The following is a 14,423-nucleotide window of genomic DNA, read 5'->3' on the forward strand; positions in this document are numbered from 1 at the left end:
GCGTCACCGGTCTTTACAGGACTGCAAAGCGCACCAAGGCAGAATTAACACTCATTTAAAAGGGACATTTACATTATCTGGTCCAGGGTTTTCCAACCTTTTCTGTAACAAGAGCTATTTATTTTCCAATGAAACACATAGAGAGCTACTATTATTATTAGTGTTGTAATACTGGCAGGTTAGACAAGTTTACATTAGTGGCCACCTTATGCAAGATTACTACCAATGATCATCTAAGTGCATCAGGATGCCAGTAGTACTGTAAAAAGGGCTCTGGCAATTTGCAATGCCTCTACATGAGTAATACATAACAGCCACAGCTGTGAGGCCTCTGGTACCAAGGTAATAACTTTTATAAAATGTCTTCCCAATCCTACAGTTTTTACAATATATTTACTACAATGCCAAATATATTTTTGAAGTCAGCCATTTTTCTCCAGATATCAGCGTGAGTTCTAGAAAAAGCACATTATCATCTTAAATGTACACTCTTAATTTTCATATAGGTATATTAATTGAACCAAGCAAAAGCTTCTAATTTAGCAGGCTGCAAACAGAAAAGCTACTTACAGGTAGCTGTATAGCTACCAGTAGCTCACGATCAACTTGTTGGAGATGCCTGATCAATCAATCAGGTAAATTGTAAGTGCGCTACTCACCCTGTGAGGGTCCCAAGGCCCTGGGGGGTGGGGGGCGTTTGTGTAGCTTCGGTCAGTCGAAGAGCGAGGCCTTGAGTGTCTTCCTGAAAATTTTCAGGGAGGGGGAGTGTCTGATGTCGATCAGGAGATCGTTCCAGGTCTTGGCCGCGATGTATGAGAAGGCCCTTCTATCTATTTCGGCTTTCAGGATTTGTGGGGTTTCGTTGAGGTCGGCGGAACGGAGGTTTCTCCTGAGGACATGGAAAGAGATTCTTTTTTTTGAGGTATTGGGGTCCGGTGTTGTGGAGGCATTTGTAGGCATGGGTGAGACTCTTGAAAGTGATTCTCTTCTCGACGGGGAGCCAGTGGAGGTTACGTAGGTGCTTGGTGATCAGGCCCGGACTGGCTGTTGTGGGCACCGGGCAATCCCCCGGTCGGCCGCAAGGGTGGGGGCCGGTTTTGGGCCCTGGGGGCCGTTTTTGTTGCAGAGCCGGTTTTGCAGCATAGCTGCAAAATCGGCCCTGTAACAAAATCGGCTGAAAAGCGGCCCTGGCAAAGCGCTCGCCCCCCTCACGCCCGGGGGGCAGGGGGGCCGGCCAAGCACTTTGCCAGGGCCGGTTTTGGTTCCCAGTCCGGCCCTGTTGGTGATGTGTTTGTGTCGGGGGATGCAGAGGACACGCCTGATCTGGTCTATGTCATTGAAGAGCTTTATTCTGATCAAAACAGAACCCACTGGATTCTCGCTTTGGCTTGTTCAGTAAATAACAGGGCACACAAAACCGTCTGGGGTGGTATTTCAGCTCACAGTGTAAAAAAGAAAAAAAAGACTCAATACCATCATGTCTGGCTTTTAGGCAGTAATGTATGGAGATGCTTAATTCACTGAGCTGTATGACACGCAACCGTAGGAAAATATTGATACAAATAGCTTGCCAAGTCTCCACCCCACCAACAGAAGCAGAGAAAAGACGTCCAGCCCTCCATTGAGAACACAGGAAGCTGAGGTTAAGGGCTCCTCCTATATTTCTGTTGATTGTTGCTTCTCGGGGGCTGGTTCTGTTGACAAAGTGTATCCCCTCTCAAATCACGATATATAACCTTAGCAATGTTTGAAAGCATTACTTTGTTAACTGATAAAGGAAGGTGCACATTTTACAGGTAAGTAACTCTTTCAGTCAGCATTGCATTCAGTATTTGGAATCGTGAATGCGTATGAGGAAAGAGAAAACTGCAAGCTCCAGAATGGCAATTAAAACTTGGGCTGGACGAGTCTCTTGTCATGTGCACGGGCATGATAAACTTAAAATCAGAAGAAACTCGTTGTAACTACTGTACCTACTGGGTTCCACGTACTACATTATTCACCCCAAGCCACATGGTGCGGACAGCTGTAGAGCCACAAATATCATTCCTTTATTGTTTTATTTTAAAGAACTATTCCCAGAGATTCTTTACGGGATATCAAGAGCACCAGCATATGTCTGTCAGAAATAGTGTGTGTCTAGATGGTGTTTGCTGGCTTTGTGTGTGTGAAAGTTTGTGGTGCCTGCGCGTGTGTACATATGTTTGTGCTTTGTATGTATAATTGTCTGATGTGTGCATGTGCGGCGAGTGTATATGAATGTGTGTCTGTGGTGTGTATATGGGTGTGTGTCTACTTTGAGTTCGATATCCATGTATTGCTGAACACCCTGAAGACAGATCCTTTTCCAGAGGCCTAGCCAAGAATAAAAGTTTAAAGCACAAGATGCACGTCGTCTACAGTATCTTTCATTTAACATCAAAAGTACATTTCGAGTTTCCATAACAATCAGAGTCTAAAGCTTCGGGCTGCAGACAGGAGTGGGAGAGATTGTGTACCTCACTTGTACAGTGGCCTTCACCGCACTGGGTGGTCTGGAAGGCGTAGAGTGAACTGAGAATCGTGCACGATCTTTCCCATCCTACACATCTTTTGGTTGTACCTTTGCTACGTGAGTAAAACACACTGTCATCTGACTTGTCCCAAGCTGGTTGGTAAAAAGTCTCTGTGAGTTACCGGCATTTGACGGGTCATGCTAGCGTAATATCTAACTCGACCTTTTTAACTTTGCAAGGTTAATGAATAACCGTTCTGTTTTTAATAATTTACACATGGCAAAATATTTATGCACAACTAGTATCCGTGCAGTTCTATGGTTTAGTGACTCTGTAGTTTCACCACCCCGCCGGCCCTTTATAGCTGAATGTATTCCTGGAGTTCTATATACTTTGCAGAACACAACTCGTGTCTGATATTAAAGGGGGTCTCACCCAAGCTACATTTATGATAGCAAGGTAGCTCGGGGCTTAAGTCCTTGCTGCATAGAAGAAAACATAATCACAGATTAGAGAAGTAAACACCATGAGGATGGTGTCAAGTCAGTTTTCCAGTGTAGGTAAAATGAGCGCCATTAAGTTTGATTAAAATTGCAAGGCTGCCTGATATGTCAAGTGCTGGCTGAAGACGTGTATGTGGCATGTGACATTTTTGTCTGAAACTGAAAAAGGCAGGTTTGTGCCACACGTTTCCAACAACAGGGAACTTTTAAAATGTGTTTCCAGTTTTAAAAGCTATGGGACCGGAGAGGTAGGATGGCGGATGATGAACAGCAATGCAGGAAACCCCAAATGCGGAACAGGTAATCCTGGGGAAACCCCTCACCTAATCCTGCATCATACTGGTGTCATGGCTGGGATTGCGCTTGCATTCATATGAGGGTCACCTGCCATTCGGGTTGTAGATGATGTAATCTAAGAAATTATATAACACCACCACATGCACGGTTAAAACCTTTAAACCTGGAGACCATTTTTGACCTCCAATAATTCAGGCCGCGTGAAGCCTTCCATGCTGTTGCTTGCCAAGGGTAGCAATATGTGATAAACACGGCCATTTCATTTAACGAAGACACAGGAAACTATATATTAGAGTACTAAAACTCCACTGTAGTAAATGGATTCTCAGTCCCTGCACTGCAATGGACTATATTAAGTAATACAATAACAACTGATGATCAATCAAATGCCTGCATAAAAACAACACTGGGTGTTCAGCTCTGGTTAGCAATTACAATGCGACCGCACATGGTGCGTTGGCATACTCTCATTTGTCTATGGGGGCTTGTGCTGCGACCGTAAATCGGCCAAAGCACAAGTTCCCTTAGACAAATAGGAGTATCAATCAATCAATCAATAGTCCTTTATTCAGTATTTAAAAAATACCATAAAAGTACAAGTTATACATTTAAAATACAATAAAATACAGTTCATGACAAATTGCATTGGAGACAGTTGACCGGAAATTCATTTAACACAGCCCTCTTGAGTTCCTGAGTCTTAAAGCAACCTTGATAAAATTCATAGTACATGACAATGTAAGGGGATCGTTGGCCCTTTGCAAGAATAAAAGGGCGACCTTGGCGTGTCTGAACTTCGCCTGTTTTAAGATCCTTACTAAAAAGCTACGCCTGGGTAAAGCATAAATTGGACATAATAATACAAAATGAAGTGTGTCCTGCTGAGACCTATTGTCGCAGCCGCAGGGACCCTTCTGCTCAACAGTTGCAGTAAAACCTGGTGGATCAACCAATAAATGATGTAAAAGGTTGAGCCTAAAACGAGTAATTAAGAATCTTTCCTGTGCATTATACATAAGAGCGAGATAAGGTTCCATTCCTTCCCCTGTCTTTACCATTCTATGAGCGCAGACTGTGGTCTTCCTACTTTCCGTGGCAGCTCTGCGTGAGGCTACCGTGTCCAAAAAAATTCTTTTGATTCTCAGTTTGTCTTGAGGGATAATTGCTGTTGGGTTAGTAAAAAGATCCTTACACCCAATTCCCTCAAGGGTAGTCTTCACGTATTTTAGCCACGGGATACTCATTCCTTTGTCCCTATCTATGCAGTCTCTAATAATTAGTCTGCTCAAATCTGCCTCCCTGTTGGACCAAATTTTTAGCCAGGCCATGAGGGGTCAGACCTTGATCAAGTTCTCAATATATACCCTTCCTAATTCCTCATGAATAATGTAGGCGGTGTACTTTTTGGGGTTTTGAACACCTTTCTCAGATATTTGTTCTCCTCTATCTGTACCTGGTGGGTGCTTACAAAACCCCAGACTTCAGATCCATATACCACTTTGGAACAACAGATTGAGCTGTACAAGGTCATAACCTATTCCGGGGACCACCGACCCAGCCTTCGTCCATAGTTCATTATGGCCCCACTAGTTTGGAACACCGCTCTTCAATTAAAAGTTTAAAATTTAAAAACCCATCAAATAGCATACCAAGGTAGGAGAAGGTCTGTACCTTCTCCATTTTATTTATGTGTGCCTATTTTGTAAGAGAACTTCTTTCAGGGTTTGGATCCAGCCAACATGACGTAGGACTTAATTAGGTTAGCCGATAAATCTAATGTGTCCATGAAACTGACAAACCCATCTATCAGACGCTGAAGACCCTTAGGGGTGCGGGCTAAAAGAACTGCATCATCTGCGTACAACAGCACTGGGACCGGGCGGGAACCTACTCTGGGGGAGTCTACTTTCAATGTACCTAACGCCTGATCTAAGTTCTTAATGTACAAGGAAAACAAGAACGGGGCCAGGATGCATCCCTGTCTTACCCCACTAGTGCAGGGGAAAGGTGCCGTAGTGCCAACTTCCAGATTAAAACGCACTTTGGCGGAGGTATTCCAGTGCGGTGCTCTCAAGATATTTACCAGGCCCTGATCAACCCCTAGTCTGGTCATCAAAGCCCACAGCTTCTCTCTATTAACATGGTCAAAAGCTGCGGTGAGGTCCATAAACCCTAGATATACTGCCTCATTACTGGCTAGGGTATATTTAGCCACCAATAGATAAAGGTTCATGCACTGGTCCGTCGTTGATCTCCGTGCCCTGAACCCATACTGGGTGTCAGTGATGATTTGATGTTCATCGACCCAGTCCATAAGACGCGTTAGGACCACTCGACCCAGAACTTTAGCCGTCACATCAATCAGTGATATGGGACGATAGCACGGGGGGTTGTCCCTGTTCCCTTTTTAAAAAATAGGGACTATTGTTGCCGCTGACCATGAACGCGGAAGGCCAGCTGCAACGGCCGCGTTTATTACCCTTGTAAGAATAGGAGCCCACAGTTCTACCTTACTTAAGTAAAGGTCTGGTGGGATACCGTCTGGTCCTGGGGCTTTGTTTTGTGTTAGTCCCTGAATGCCCACTACAATTTCCTCCAGCGTAAATTCAGTCAAGGCAACCCACGGGCAGCCCTTCCCATCATCCTGGTTGTTCTCAGCCGTATGATTATATAAACTTTTGAAATGGTCAAACCATTGTTCTGGGAGAATGGTTGTGCCAACTTCTGGGGTGTTGGCGTCCTGGAAACATGGGTTATTTATTATTTTCCAGAACGCACTAGTGTCTCTTCTGTCTGCTGCGTCCCTTAAGTCATCCCAAGCTTGTGATTGGAGGGAGAATTTCCTGCATTTGATCGCCTTTTTATATGTGGCCCTTCACTGTGCGATTCGTAACTTATCCCTTGGGATGGTTTTCAGGCTCACTTTTAAATCTTTCTGTGCCCGGGAGCTATCTTTGTCAAACCATCTGGTGGTGATGTTAGCTTTCCCATACGAAGTGGTCTTTAATAGCCCATCTATCAGATGCGCCACTGCCTCGACCACAGCAGGTCCCTCCACGGATAAATCAAGGCACACCCCAATCACTTCATTGCCTTTCTCCATTAGGGATTTATAAAAAACATCCCCATCCACTTTTGACCATCTAAGTCGTCTCCCCTGGTCCATTACCCTCTCAGTGCTAGCTGCCACTGCGCCTCTCCTTGCGCTTCTGGGGGACAGGTGTTTTATCTTCAAGACTAGAGGGTTGTGATCACTAAATATGCTCCATTCAATCTCAACCCCTCTTATCCAGTCCTTGAATAGACTGGAAACCACTACATAATCTATAAAGGAACGTCACCATCTGCCCTTAAATGTTGGGTTGACCTTACGTCCACTTTCTGAAGCCGCCAGATCGATTGTGTGCACTAGAGCATGACTTTTCAAAACCCTGTCTAGTTCTGTCCCCTCCATGGAATGCTCGAAGTGCGGACCTTTTTCCACCGTACAGCGAGACCAATCGTCGTTAATAGGTCTTAGGTTAAGGCACAAGTGGCAATTAAGGTTACCCGCTAAAACCACACACGGGGCCACTGCTCCCTTCCTCAAGGCAATCTCTGCAATTAGTCTGTTGTCTTGTTCACATATTGTGGATCTCTTCCCCTTCACTGCTACTGCATTATACAGGTTAATCAGGATCACATTTAACCCGTTTGTGGGAAACCCAAGGGCCTGCATATTGTTTGTGGTCCAATTTAAGTTAGTCCACACACCTTCCAGATGCAAATCCACGTATATAAATAGCCCTCCCATAGCTCTTCCAGAGGCTGATTTCTCTGCGGGCACAGAAAAACATTTATACCCCGCTAAATGAAAGGGACTGCAGTCCACCAGCCAGGTTTCCTGCAAACAGATTACCTGGAACCTGGTGATGTACTGCCTCCATTCCTGTTTGTCAAATTTGGATGACAAACCGGCTATGTTCCATGATACCAATTTGAGCCCCTCCTGCGTTTGTCTCTCATTGGGGTAGGGTGTGACTAGATTATGATTATTTATCCCTTTGCCATTTAGATCCTCGTTAGACCCATACCGATTATATAAATCGTCTGGACACTGAGGCTGCTGAAAGGTATAGTCCGGTCCCAGTGAGTCCTCACTCCCTGATAGCCTGACCAGCAGGCCAGAAGGATTTCCTAAAACAGGGGAAATTGCGGTGGATTCAGCAATGGTCCTATCCAGGGGCTCCACGCCGTGGGTGGAAACCGTGTTCAATACAGGGTAATAAGGTGGGATTGCGGTCGGGGGAATATCGTGGGAACTACCCTTTTCATGAGGGCGATACTTGAGAGGGGCTCCAGCACTCTTCAGTCAAACCAGCTCCTCTAGGGACGTGAGGGGATCAAATCTATTCCTCAAGCTTAGTGCTCCCTGGTTTCCAGGGAAGACATGTGGCATTGGGTGGTAAAGGTCATAGTTACATAGAATCATAAAAATCCTTTTATACACAAAAACACATTTTATACAGATACATTCAGTTTATAAAAAGAACCATAGTTTTCAAATGTACAAAAAAACCAATTAATAGTACATATCAAATTAAAAAACAGTTTGTCAACGCGTTTCGGTGATGTATTCTTTAGAACACCTTCTTCAGAACTTTCTAAAGGATCTTCTTAATCTACAAATAGATACATAACAATTTGTTAGATGTTAAACTATCGGGGGAGTTGTGCCAAATAACTGTTGACGGTGCCCTAAAGTTTCTTACATTTAAAAGTGGTCCTTTTATACATTGCCACATCAGGGTACTGGAGTTTTGTAATTGGTTATAATTTTATCCCTCGCGTTCCATCAGGGAATCTGTACATGGGAGATACAAGTTTTTTTAAAACTTAAGTACATACTTATAGCACCTGCCCACAATATTGCTAGAAATTAATGCGGGTAATGACTAGTTCACCTACTTATTATTTCGTCAGCAAGTCGACTAGTACAAATAGCTTATCCAATTCACGTTATGATCCTTGTATCTCTTTTCATTGATACTCGAGTGGCTCGGAACTCGGCACTCCGTGGATCAATCTGCTTGGCGTATGCACCTCTTTTTATATTTACGATGCACTCACCAACAGCCTGGATAAATAACATATGGTATTTAGTATCTCAATTGTTTGTATAGGTTATTCATTATACAAACTATTATAGCTGGAGATAACTCCTAATCACCACACTTGTTTCATTAATAGTGTGGATGCATATATGCTTAAAAGACTCTGCATTTTATGCTTGAAAAGACTCAACATTTTGTTATTGGAGATTTTTAGACGTGGCTCATGTCCAAATTCATCTACGCTCCATGTAAACAAAAAAGTATGTATAACTAACGCACTAATCTGTTATTCTGGCACTGTTTAGGCAATACAATAGCATTTTGTATCAGGTATTACTTTTCCTTTAGTGCTGGATGGATGGCTATACACTTTCGCCCCTTTTCTCCACCTCCTCTTAACCTAACACCTCGGTTTTGCGAGCTATTAGAGCGGTAACATTTTGTAGCAAGGATTTCCTTACATTTAGCGCTAAGTCGGCGGCTTGGAGCTCCCGCCCCTGCCCACCGCACCCTCTTGATCTAGCCCCTCGGTCTACCGAGCTAAATCAGAGTCCTGACCTCCTTAACATGGTAACGGTCCCTCTTACCTCCGGTGTATCATCCGATCGTCTTGACCCTTCCGTGTGGTGTACGTGCATGCAACTGATCAAGGGGTTTATATACACGCACTCACCCGGCGTTTCAAATGTGATTGAAAACACCTGAAGTTTAGTCATTATGTTTTTAGCGGCCATGATGGTAGTTTATTGCCAGAACCATAGAAACGTACACATTCGACGACGGACCAATCAGTCGAAAGCGCCACCGACCTCTTCATAAAGTTCTCAATCGCACGCCGCGATTTTTATAAAAGAATCACGCTCATGTGCAAACGCTGTTACTGGTGCACATTATTGTAAACATTTTAGCGATGTCTATAGAGTATTCAGTATTTCTTGTTGTTTTATTGAGCATAATATTGTCGGCCATTTTAGTAGTTTTTTATGAAAATTGCGTCTCTCGACACAGAAAACCCAATGCATCATAGTGATCAATGCGTATATATAGCATATTGTCATGTGTAGATTTACAATTTACATAAGTTGTATATTTTTTACATTGCGCTAAACAACTAGCAACATGAGCTTTAAACTACTGATAATTAAAAATGGCTTGTAATCTTATTAGCATAAGATATTTACAAATTTCCACTATTAGGATCTGCACGTATTCACTCTGCACTAGGGGCTAATGCTTATTAAGCTGTTCACAAAAGGTCCCTCCGCTACCCATGTTATGTCCAATACGGAAAGCCCATTATATTAACTCTTGGTGGGTTTTACAGGCAGAGTGAAAGCGTCCATCCCCTTTACAATCCAGACTCATATTTTTTGTTTCACATCAACCTATATTGTATATGCCTAATTGCACATTTCGACCAGATTTACTATGAGGATTTTGGGGTAAGTTCAGTAATATCGAAATGGTAGTCAACTGTATACCCAAATGAAGTCAAGTATATACCGCTATAGGATAGATATATGCTGGTGTTTGGATTAAGGATTTCAGTTTCATTTCTTTACTTGTGGTAAATCCTCATAGTAAATCTGGTCGAAATGTGCAAATAGGCATATACAATATAGGTTGATGTGAAACAAAAAATATGAGTCTGGATTGTAAAGGGGATGGACGCTTTCACTCTGCCTGTAAAACCCACCAAGAGTTAATATAATGGGCTTTCCGTATTGGACATAACATGGGTAGCGGAGGGACCTTTTGTGAACAGCTTAATAAGCATTAGCCCCTAGTGCAGAGTGAATACGTGCAGATCCTAATAGTGGAAATTTGTAAATATCTTATGCTAATAAGATTACAAGCCATTTTTTAATCATCAGTAGTTTAAAGCTCATGTTGCTAGTTGTTTAGCGCAATGTAAAAAATATACAACTTATGTAAATTGTAAATCTACACATGACAATATGCTATATATACGCATTGATCACTATGATGCATTGGGTTTTCTGTGTCGAGAGACGCAATTTTCATAAAAAACTACTAAAATGGCCGACAATATTATGCTCAATAAAACAACAAGAAATACTGAATACTCTATAGACATCGCTAAAATGTTTACAATAATGTGCACCAGTAACAGCGTTTGCACATGAGCGTGATTCTTTTATAAAAATCGCGGCGTGCGATTGAGAACTTTATGAAGAGGTCGGTGGCGCTTTCGACTGATTGGTCCGTCGTCGAATGTGTACGTTTCTATGGTTCTGGCAATAAACTACCATCATGGCCGCTAAAAACATAATGACTAAACTTCAGGTGTTTTCAATCACATTTGAAACGCCGGGTGAGTGCGTGTATATAAACCCCTTGATCAGTTGCATGCACGTACACCACACGGAAGGGTCAAGACGATCGGATGATACACCGGAGGTAAGAGGGACCGTTACCATGTTAAGGAGGTCAGGACTCTGATTTAGCTCGGTAGACCGAGGGGCTAGATCAAGAGGGTGCGGTGGGCAGGGGCGGGAGCTCCAAGCCGCCGACTTAGCGCTAAATGTAAGGAAATCCTTGCTACAAAATGTTACCGCTCTAATAGCTCGCAAAACCGAGGTGTTAGGTTAAGAGGAGGTGGAGAAAAGGGGCGAAAGTGTATAGCCATCCATCCAGCACTAAAGGAAAAGTAATACCTGATACAAAATGCTATTGTATTGCCTAAACAGTGCCAGAATAACAGATTAGTGCGTTAGTTATACATACTTTTTTGTTTACATGGAGCGTAGATGAATTTGGACATGAGCCACGTCTAAAAATCTCCAATAACAAAATGTAGAGTCTTTTCAAGCATAAAATGCAGAGTCTTTTAAGCATATATGCATCCACACTATTAATGAAACAAGTGTGGTGATTAGGAGTTATCTCCAGCTATAATAGTTTGTATAATGAATAACCTATACAAACAATTGAGATACTAAATACCATATGTTATTTATCCAGGCTGTTGGTGAGTGCCTCGTAAATATAAAAAGAGGTGCATACGCCAAGCAGATTGATCCACGGAGTGCCGAATTCCGAGCCACTCGAGTATCAATGAAAAGAGATACAAGGATCATAACGTGAATTGGATAAGTTATTTGTACTAGTCGACTTGCTGACGAAATAATAAGTAGGTGAACTAGTCATTACCCGCATTAATTTCTAGCAATATTGTGGGCAGGTGCTATAAGTATGTACTTAAGTTTAAAAAAAACTTGTATCTCCCATGTACAGATTCCCTGATGGAACGCGAGGGATAAAATTATAACCAATTACAAAACTCCAGTACCCTAATGTGGCAATGTATAAAAGGACCACTTTTAAATGTAAGAAACTTTAGGGCACCGTCAACAGTTATTTGGCACAAATCCCCCGATAGTTTAACATCTAACAAATTGTTATGTATCTATTTGTAGATTAAGAAGATCCTTTAGAAAGTCCTGAAGAAGGTGTTCTAAAGAATACATCACCGAAACGCGTCGACAAACTGTTTTTTAATTTGATATGTACTATTAATTGGTTTTTTTGTACATTTGAAAACTTTGGTTCTTTTTATAAACTGAATGTATCTGTATAAAATGTGTTTTTGTGTATAAAAGGATTTTTATGATTCTATGTAACTATGATCATGACATTAGGATTTTAATGTGTTTAGCAATTTTATGAATGTATTTGCTCTGCCTTGAAAAAATCAAAATAAAAACTATATTTTGATACATACATTTGTTAGGTTTGGTTGAATAAGACTTTCTGGGGTAACTGTTGTTGTGTAGAAGCCTAAGTGAACGTTCATGTCAACTGTAATGTTGTAATACTCAGAAAGGAAGTTTCCTTTGTTTGATTGATTTATTTCCCGGTCCTTTCTGGGTTGAATAGGGAAATCTCTCCCCTTTTTCAATTGGGTGGTAAAGGCCCTTCCCACCAAGGAAGCTATCGCTTCTACTTCGGTGTACAGGGTCTTGACCAAGACTAAAGGTTCCCTTTAAGTAAAAGAAACCCAGGGGCAGAGATCTAATGTTGCTTAATTGGCTGACTGTCCCCCAACTTAGTATATGATTGACTGCTCTGCGATCCCTGAAATTTACCACCACACAGTCACCAGTAACATCCTTGTGCCTATTCCCCAAGGAACTCACCGTCCGGACAAACTAAATTTCCCCCTGTTCATTCCATGTTAATGGCCTATTCCTATCCAACCAGAACATGACTTTATTCTTAAGCTCGTCATGAACTTCTGTACAGTCGGGCTTCAGCTCTGGGACCCCCGTGAGTATGATAACATATGGGGCCACCTCTGGGGGTAAGTTTATACAGGGTAATCGGTTAACGGTCCCCTTGGTGGGTGTCTCTTTCGGTTGGGACAGACGTGATAAATCTGAGGAGGGCTGCTTGTGGGCTCCAACTAGTGGCAAATTTATTGGCGGTGCAAGTGTTGCTGCACCTGTGCTCGAAGTGTATCCGTTAGGCGCACTACTAATGTGTGGCTGGTGGGGAATTGAAGGCAGTAATGGGCGTATATTAACAGGAGTTTGCCCAACTAGGGGTCTACTCGGTTGTACAACAGGCGGACTTGTGATGGTTGTCTCAGCAACAATAGGATTAACAGATGGTGGAGGAGGCAAAATGCTACCCGCGCCCACCCCCCTCGTCTTCACTAGGGTTACCACTTTGTCTAGCCTGCTCATGGTTAATTTCATCTGGGTGTTGATAAGCTGCTCAAAGTGGTTCTGGAGATCACTAATTGTTTGAGATACCCAGCTCGGGGGTACTTGTGGGTGCGGTGCTTGCCCCATATTTTCCCCTGTAACCACAGTAGTAAAAACAGTCAGGACCGGGATAATTTTGCCCTTCTTCTGCCTAGGTTTCCTGGTGCTAATCCCCTTTTTCTTAGCAGTGTGTGCCTTTCCCCCCGTTCCACTTATCCCTGGGTAATTATTATTCACTATCTGGGCGCAAGAGATATCTATGGCAGGAGTAGCTAATGAGGTTTTTGGAGGGGTCATTGCCATGTCAATCTCAGACTCTTGGGACAAGGAGATGAGGTCAAGTTGCGGGGTTAATGATAGGCGCCTCTCAGTCCGCTCAATTTCGATAGAAACCTCGCCAATAGCTTCACGCAGCATTCTGTCAATTGCGGTGGGCTGTGCGGGCATGGGGGAGGGGTTCCCTTTGGTTTGTTTACAGAACGGGATTTGGGTGGATTGTTAAAACTTAATTTGGAGGACCTTGTTTGCACAGTGCCAGCCATTGTGTTTGAATTCTGTAAATAGAATGACTGGCAGGCAATACACAACTCAACAACAACTTCTGGACACAAAACCAACTGTAATCAACGAAAGTACTAATCCGAGCCACTCTAGCTGATCACAAACAAACGCACAGACTGACCATATCCGCCACCCAATTAAATAAAAAAGAGTCTCGAGGTAGCTACCAAGTCCTGTCAGTCTCACACAGTTGAACTACCTCTATTCTGGCCAACAGCAAGTTCCTCTCTCACTCTCAATGTTCCAGGAGCTCTTCTCAGGGGGGGGGGGGCCCAGCCCGGCCTCTTACGGCCCCTGACGGCCACAGACGGCCTGCCCTTTGCCCGGGCTTAGCCCGGCGCCCGCCCGCGCGCATCCCGCGAGGCAGGAAAGGCTTGTTGGTTTAATCCCCCCCGGTGTCAAGGGGGAGGGGCTGAAAGTCCGCTAGTCGCCCCGCTGCCTCCTGGGCCGTAGAGTCCTTGGTGCGCTGGCCCCTGCTGGCTTCCGGACAACAGTGCCGTAAAGAAGCGTCTCCCCTAGAACACTCGATTATTAAGCGTTCTCTTGCTGAGAATCTCTCCGCAACTTCAGCTTCATCTCCGGCGTCCGTCGCTAATCTTCAATCTAGGAGTATCTGTTCATCCATACACCGCATGGCAGGCACCTCAGCGTGCCTGTCACATGGTGCAGGGATTAACAGGGGGCACCTTAGGTACCCTGTCGTCCCCCAACCGGAGGCCACAGGGTGAAGGGGGCACTGCTAAG

The 14,423-nt window shown here is 43.5% G+C and overlaps 1 protein-coding gene across 1 annotated transcript in view; it reads right to left on the reverse strand.

Annotated features, from left to right (window-relative positions):
- LOC144762795 (CD109 antigen-like) overlaps positions 1-14,423 on the reverse strand; it is a 628,126-nt gene that overhangs the window by 532,854 nt on the left and 80,849 nt on the right. The gene's annotated exons all lie outside the window — the stretch shown is intronic.

Source organism: Lissotriton helveticus, chromosome 6 (assembly GCF_964261635.1).
Source record: "Lissotriton helveticus chromosome 6, aLisHel1.1, whole genome shotgun sequence".
Taxonomy (NCBI): domain Eukaryota; kingdom Metazoa; phylum Chordata; class Amphibia; order Caudata; family Salamandridae; genus Lissotriton; species Lissotriton helveticus.